General features: G+C 33.8%; 1 non-coding gene across 1 annotated transcript; it reads right to left on the bottom strand.

Moving 5' to 3' along the window:
• Positions 1–5,568: 5,568 nt before the first annotated feature.
• LOC145071717 (small nucleolar RNA R71) lies at positions 5,569–5,675 on the bottom strand. The gene has a single exon (XR_013690724.1). It is a non-coding gene; the product is annotated as a small nucleolar RNA R71 (small nucleolar RNA).
• Between the last annotated feature and the right edge of the window lie 2,156 nt (positions 5,676–7,831).

Raw genomic sequence — 7,831 nt, forward strand, 5'->3', positions numbered from 1 at the left:
TTGTGACATCCTCCTAAAGACAATCGATAAGCCTATGTGTTTGATCATGATCTTCATCTAAACAACGAAACTAGGTGGCGGTAACCTTAGAAGTGGAACCAACATCTAGGATCTGGCTGGTAGACGCCCTAGCATGCTCGTCAAGGTGCGAGATGCGGCAAATCATGACAAGGAAAGACCTATCGGCTAAACCGCCGTTATGGAGGTCGTAGAACTCTTGGCACATACCGTATGGGGAATGTTGTCCATGCTCATGACTCCATCCGTGCAGGTCCTCTACGAAAGGGAGGTATCCTCTTACGAGGAGTGCGCATCCATAATAGACCACCTAGATGGCAGTATACCTGAAAGCTCAGCTCAAGCATACGATCGTGCAGGCTACGGACGGCAAGGCGCGGGTCGTCGACCCCAGAATCAGCATTGGAACCATCCTCCGTCAGGTCCTTGTCAACGTCTCGTTTATCATATTGACCTTCTTCCCGCTCCTCCCTAGTAGCTAGTGCGTCAACCTCAACCTGGTCCTCGGGCTTTTCCTCGATCCATCCACTATTCCCATTACCGGGAAAGTAAGGATCTCCTGGTAGGTAAAATTCGCCCATGTCGACTGTGCAAGAATAGAGGTATAAGAGGCATGTAAGCAGTCTAGTTTTATGGTTCTATAGTATCATAAAATACTCCTATACTATTTTAAAATTTATGTTTGTTTCTAGAGTTCCTTTGTATGGGGTGTTGGTAAGTTTTAGACTTGTGTTCACCATGACTATTCCCAAGCACATGTTAGTCACATCTTGGATGAATATAGTTGATTAGGATATATCCGTCCTAGATCTGATTACATAACTACCTATGCCTACTCATAGTGTTCAACTTATCTCATTACTTTTGTATTGTTCTTATTATGACACCATTCTAGTATCTATGTATGTACATATACTTTCTTAAAACAGTATTATATTTTAAAAGTATACTTGTATGAAATGTTTTAGTCAGAGAGTTTTAGTCCCATTGTATTTATAGTTGTATATCTTATATGGTTTGATATAATTAGTTCACTATAAAGTATAAACAATGCTTTGATACCAATCTGTCACACCCCCAAACCTGGATGATGGAAAGGTCTGGGGGTGGATGACTTCATGAACAATATCACAACATAATGTACAATAGTGATCAAAGTAAACACAACCATCATCAATATAATTGAGAATATTACATTGTTTCCATGTATTGTATGTTTTAAACCAACAAAAATGATTGGTGCGACGCCGTAACAACCCATCCTCAAAAGCCTTTTGATTACCTATTTAACAGTTTCCTGAGAATACAAGTAGTATTGAAAAGTGTCAACAATTAAGTTGGTGAGTTCTTAAGAGTGTTGTATGGATAAAAATCTGTAATTATTTCCTTGTAAAATGATAGTGTTTGTTCCTAGAAAATCCAATATTTTCTTAAAATGACTTGTAGTATTACAACCCAAGACCAAAAATGTATGAGCATGTCTATACATCAAATAGTATTATGTAGTTTTATTCTTATATAAAACCATTTGAACGCGTGTTACCCCATAAACTAAATGTATTGTTGATTCCCCATGTGAGTTTTTACAACCATGCTAAAACCGAAGTTGGCCTACTATGACGTTCTTTAAGTGTTGAATGTTAGACATTTGTCACCCCAGACCTGCCGATCTAGCTGTAGCTACCAGCTTAGGTGCGAGATTGCCAATCCCGTATAGATCTATACACAACTGTCAGGCTCTCTTACCAAGATTATGGTTATAATTCAGGACTCTAGTGTGTACTCTGGTAGGTAAGGTGAAGACTTTGTCTCACGTAATTGTTTCAACAAGTTTACCTTTAGTGTACTGAAAACCCTTGTAATTGTAAATATCACCTTACCATAGTATTTACATAGTTTAAAATAATTATAATTTTATATAATTATTCGTTTTGTCCCAAAACGATAAAATAGTGTTAATGACCCATAAACTATACCTATTACAGTTTATCATAAATGTTTTCTTGTGCCTATATATACTCACACACAGATATATATATATATATATATATATATATATATATATATATAAAAGTTAACATGTTTAGATGTTCATAAATAACATATAATTTACATCTAACACAAGTATATGAACATTTAGTTTGATGAAGTCAATTTTTCTTGTTCTTGGCCTTTTTACGTCACCAAACGGTAAATTTTGAGTTACAAACTTGGTAAAATTTATTTTTACCTTTTTGTGGAGATTAAGTCAAGCTAACCTTATATGTTTAAAACAACATATTTTATGTCATATCTCACAAAAATGGTACCATAACCTAGTCATGAACATTTTTGCTAGAAAACCTAAATTTTTACATAGTATGATAGATTTTTAGGTTTTCTATTTGTAAAACCAAATCATTGGTATTTATAAGTAGTTTCATAACATATGTCCAAAATAACATATTTTGATTTATATCCCACAAAAATGATGTAATAACTTGGTTAGAACCATTATTGCTAGAAAAGTCATATTATGTTCATAAAAACCCTAGTTTTTATAGTTTTGTCTTTATGACTTTTCTTAAGAACATATAGCATGTTTATACTCATTTTTCATAGATTTGCATTTTAAACAACATACCACACATAAATGTTCATAATACTAGGTAATAACATTATTTCATGTAAATACTTTTACACAACTTGAAGATAAAGTGTGTTTAACAACTTGTATCATTATACAAGTTTTCTTGTATTCCCCACCCCCTAAAACTTGGATAAAAATGAAAATGAGGGTATGAACTCACCTTGAGTGTGTTTCATGACGAGTAAAGAGGTGAAGATGAAAGTTTTCAAGCTAAGAACACTTGAAAACACTTGAAGAACTCTTGAAGGTTGAATTATCCTATCGATATTAACACATATTAATGTGTGTAATTATAACCAAACTAGTATATATATATATATAATCACTAGATTAATAAGGAAAAACTTACCAAAAGATCAAGAACCAACTTATGGGAATTAACCTTAAGAGAGTGATCTTGTTCTTGAGAAGAAGATGAAGTGTTTGGGGGGGGGGGGGGGGGGGGTTCGACCGAAAGTTAAAGGAGTGGGGGGATGGGGTGGGTATGGGGGAGGTATGGTGTAGGGTTTGACTTTATTAAAATATTATTTCTTTTTAAAAGGTGTCATAATTATATAAAACAAAAGTTGTTTCTTCTATTTTTATAAAAGAATATGTAATTTTTATAAAAGTTTGTGAGTTTTATAAAAAGTATGGTAAAAATGATGTATTGACTTAATTTGAATCATTTAAATTCAAATTATTATAAAAATCATTATCATCAAAAATAATAACACATTACATGGGAGTGAGGATAATTCCTAATTCTTTTCGTTAACGTTTGAGTGTTTAAGCTGAGTATAGAATCCGTCGCATTTGGTGACGAATTCACCAAAAATCTGTATATGTAACCTCTATTATGAAATTGTCATGTAGTATAAAGTTTATGAACTCAACTACATTGTGTTATGAATATTATTTATACCTAAATAATATAAAATTGAATTATCGAATTTTTAAGTTACTAACCCTAATTAGGATTTATATTCAATAACTGGCAACAAGAGAGGTGCTTTGCATTATAACTTGTCAATAGTACATTAGTAACGTTAGGGAATATCACATTTCTCCTAAAATTCTAATACGAGCTGAGTTGACCTGGTTGACTTTGTTTGACCAAAATTGACGGTTGTCACACAAAGTCCCGAAAACGTTGAAAATAGCATCCTACATCATTTAGGGGCAAATCTAGAAAAATCAGAAAATATGCGATCACATTTTTTGGTTTCTTTCCCTGGAAGTTTCCATCTTGCATATAAATACAACCCTCATTTTCTGATTTAGTGATCAGACGGTTCCAAACAATAGAATACCCTTCTGAAGACGATTTGTGACACTTTTCAACGACCTTTGGAGATCTGAAGGTTGCAAATCATCTCATTTGTTTAGTTTATAAGATTATTTAGTTAATGTTTCTTTTTATCACTTTAGTTTTGTTTCTAGCCATCGAGGGTTAAATCCTAGTTTTAGTTTTGCATAGACTAGTACTTTTCATGTGGTTAGTTTTCAGATTTGATTTTATTTTTGTGTTTCTATCTAGATTTTTCGATTTTAACCTTAATGTATTTTTTATTTTTTATTTTTGTTAGTATGCTCACCTCGCTAGGGTTTTTATCGTTAAATTTACTTAGTTAATAGAATATGTAATTGTTTTTGTCAACTAGTAAAAGTAACACGTATCAGATTGGTTTCGTGTTGGGATTTAACCCTGATATCAACTGAAACAATCATATCTTTACGCTTCCGAAGTTGTGAGACGTATTGGGTATTGCTAAGAATTTTACACAGATCATAAAGCTGCTTTTTCTGATTTGATTAAGAGCTTGTTTAATTCAACAGTAAAAAGTCAGGGTTAATTCAGAGAGTTTGTTTTGGTTAACTAATTAAGGTAAAAGATACTATACTAGAGCTTGTTAGTTTTTATCAGTACCAGCTTAGATAGAACGCATTCTGAATAATTAGATTTGGGGTCATTGTATGATTAGGAAAGTCACAGCAAAGCTAAAACCATCTTTATTATAAAATTTCGTTAGTTTATTTTCATTGCAATTTTAGTTTTTAGTTTAACTTAACAATCCCCTTTTTTATAATTTATGTATTGAATAGAATGTGCTTGATGCAAAAAGGCGTTGACCGTTAGGCTATGTACTTGGGGATTTGACCCTGCTTCCTTTTGTTATAATTTTAGAACAACCAGCACTGATAATTTATTTGTTTAATACACTCACAACAACATGTTAACAAACTGGCACTGTTTTCGGGGACATGGTGCTTTCTAATAGTTTTATGCCCATAATTTTTCGTTTAGGTACACCTTTATTTTTTTGATCCAGAAATTGAAAGAACTGCAAGGAAACATAAGAAAAAAGCAGCAAAAAGAAAACAATCAATTGGATTTTTTGGTTCATTATCATCCTCCCTACCACCTAAAAATTAGCACACCATGTTTTTGTCTTTTCCGAATGTACCCCCAACTTCATCTTCAAATAGTCCTTTTTAAATATACTCCCCACCACCCTCAGTTAAATCTAAAACTATAGACACCTCAGAAACTGAATCTGAAGAATCATTCATGAGTGGAGACGAAGCAGAAAAGACTCTCAGAGAGTGGGCAACTAGAGAGGTCAATCAATAGCCCATCTGCACCACATTTCTGGATGCCCAAATATCAAACTTAAATTTAGGGTGATACATCTTCTTCCCACGTTCAGAGGTTTGAAAAACAAAGACTTACATAAATTTCTCAAGGAATTTCATGTGATTTGTTCAGGAATAAAGTTGCATGCTATATATGAAGATCGGATAAAGTTAAGGGCATTCCCCTTTCCAGTTTAAGATTCAGCAACGGAATGGTTGTATAAGCTCCCGTCCGTTCGATTAGTACTTGAACAGAACTCGCGAAGCTGTTTTTAGAGAAATATTTTCCAAAAACGCGAGTTTCAAGTCTCACAAGACAAATCGTTGGTATTAAACAAGTAAAAAGAGAAGCTTTACATAATTACTGGGAGAGTTTCAAGAAGCTACTGGTTCGTTGCCCACAACATGGGATCAGTGACTTCCAATTGTACAAATGTTTACGTGAGGGTCTGATACCTATGGAAAGATATCTGATAAATGCTTCCAGTGGCGGTTTCCTAGGTGATATGACGCCAACAAAAATCCGAGAAATGATCGAGAAGTTGGCAATAGAGTCAAAGCATTCCGGAAATGAAGATGAGTGGTATCCAGATTATCCAAGGGGTGTAAAAGAAGTCAGCAATGCCCATTTGGAGTCATAGATTTCTGAACTAACAAAAGTGTTCTACTCTTGACAAAGAAAAATATAGCTGCAATGAAACCATGTGGAATCTACTTGATGATGGAACATCAAAAAAAAAATATGTTCATTACTGCAAGAGTTACCAGGATACACTGAAAGAAATACAAAGCACAATGTCAGTGCTATTTCCTTGAGAAGTAGGTAAATTTATGAAGGCCCAGGCATATCTGAACCAGAAAAAGAAGTTGAAGAATAATATGAAGTTCTAGTTGAAGAAGAAGATATAAAAGAAACAGAAAAAGAAGAGGAAGAGTATGAAGAGGTTGTGGTTGAAAAATAATATGAAAAGCTAGAAGAGAAAGAAACTCCATAACTAACTAAGTAGAATCAGAAGGAGTAGAAGCTTTTACCTCCATTCCCATCAAGACTAAGAAATACGAAGCGCAGAAGAGAGGATGAAGACAGCATGGAAATTTTTCGAACGGTTGAGGTAAATCTTCCACTTTTGGATGTTATCCAACCAATCCCTTGCTATGCCAAGTTTCTGAAAAAAAAATTATGCAATTCAAATAAAAAATGAAATTTAATGAAATTATCAAAGATGGCAAAAATATTTCTGGCATTTTTCTAAAGGGTTTACGTCTAAAGTGCAAGGATCTGGGGATTTTCTCGATTCCTTGAAAATTGGGTAACCTAAAATTTTCAAATTCCATGCGTGACCTAGGAGCTTCAATCAATGTTCTTCCATTTTCTATTTTAGAAAAACTAAAAATGAGAAATTTACAAAAGACCAGGACAATTATCCAGTTGGCTGACCACTCGATTGTACACCCAAATGGTGTGTTGTGGATGTTCTTGTCCAAGTGGAAAATCTGATCTTTCCCGCTGATCTTTATATTCTGGATATAGGTGATTTGGACGTATCAGTTACAAACTCTATTATTTTGGGAAGACTATTTATAAAAACTGCAAAAACAAAATAGATGTTTTGAATGGCACAATTTCAATGGAGTTTGATGAGGAAGTGGTTAGTTTTAAAATTAATGATGATAACTTTCTATCTGATAATATTTCTGTTAAATATCTGAGGGTTGCTGTGAGTTTTCTAATGTCTCTGCGTAAGAAATATTTGTATACATGAATTAATCTACCACATCAGAAGAGTTGGAAATAGGAAAGGTTTGGGAAAAATAGAAGAAGTTAGTTGCCCAAAAAAAGCTAGAAAGAAATAAGCTTCCGGAAGAAAAGGATGAGTTGATTTTTGCTAAGGAAAAGTCAGAGACGAATCTGAAAAGAAAAATGGTTTTTGAGAAAGAAAATGAGGGAAAGGTGATTTCGAGTATAAATCTAAATAGAATAGAATCTGAAAAATTCAAGGAGGAGATTTTTAGAAAGAAAAGGAAGACCAGAAAACGAAAGAAATCTGAAAATCTGAATAAGTTATTTGAACAAAAAATGAAGTCTTTTCAATTTGTTGAACAAGTTCCAGATCCATAAATCTTTCCATATCTGAAGGGATCTAGAGTGACAAAGAAGAAAGTTGAGCTTCAGAGAAGTCCCAATCACACCAGTTAACAAATTTGGTTGGGCAAAGTCGAGCCAACAACTTTAAACATTGACAGCTTTCGGGGAAGCAACCCAAGGAGTAGGGATGAGCATTAGAACCATCGGGACCGGAACCATACCGGAACTGGAACCGAAATTGGTAATAAGGTCCGTCTACCAGTTCTTCATTTTTATGAAAATTGGTCTCGGTTCTAAAAACCAGAACCGGATTGACATTTTTCACATTTTTTAAAATGTGCATAACTCACTCACATGAAGTCGAAATTATTTGGTTTTTTCCCAATATGTAATTTGGGGTTTGTAATTCATTTTTTACTATACAAACATATGTTTTAGTTAGATATTGAATTGGATACATGCCCCAAAAGAAAGAATATCGA

The sequence above is a fragment of the Lactuca serriola genome, chromosome 8 (assembly GCF_051521515.1).
Source record: "Lactuca serriola cultivar US96UC23 chromosome 8, Lser_US96UC23_V15, whole genome shotgun sequence".
NCBI classification, from domain to species: Eukaryota; Viridiplantae; Streptophyta; class Magnoliopsida; order Asterales; family Asteraceae; genus Lactuca; species Lactuca serriola.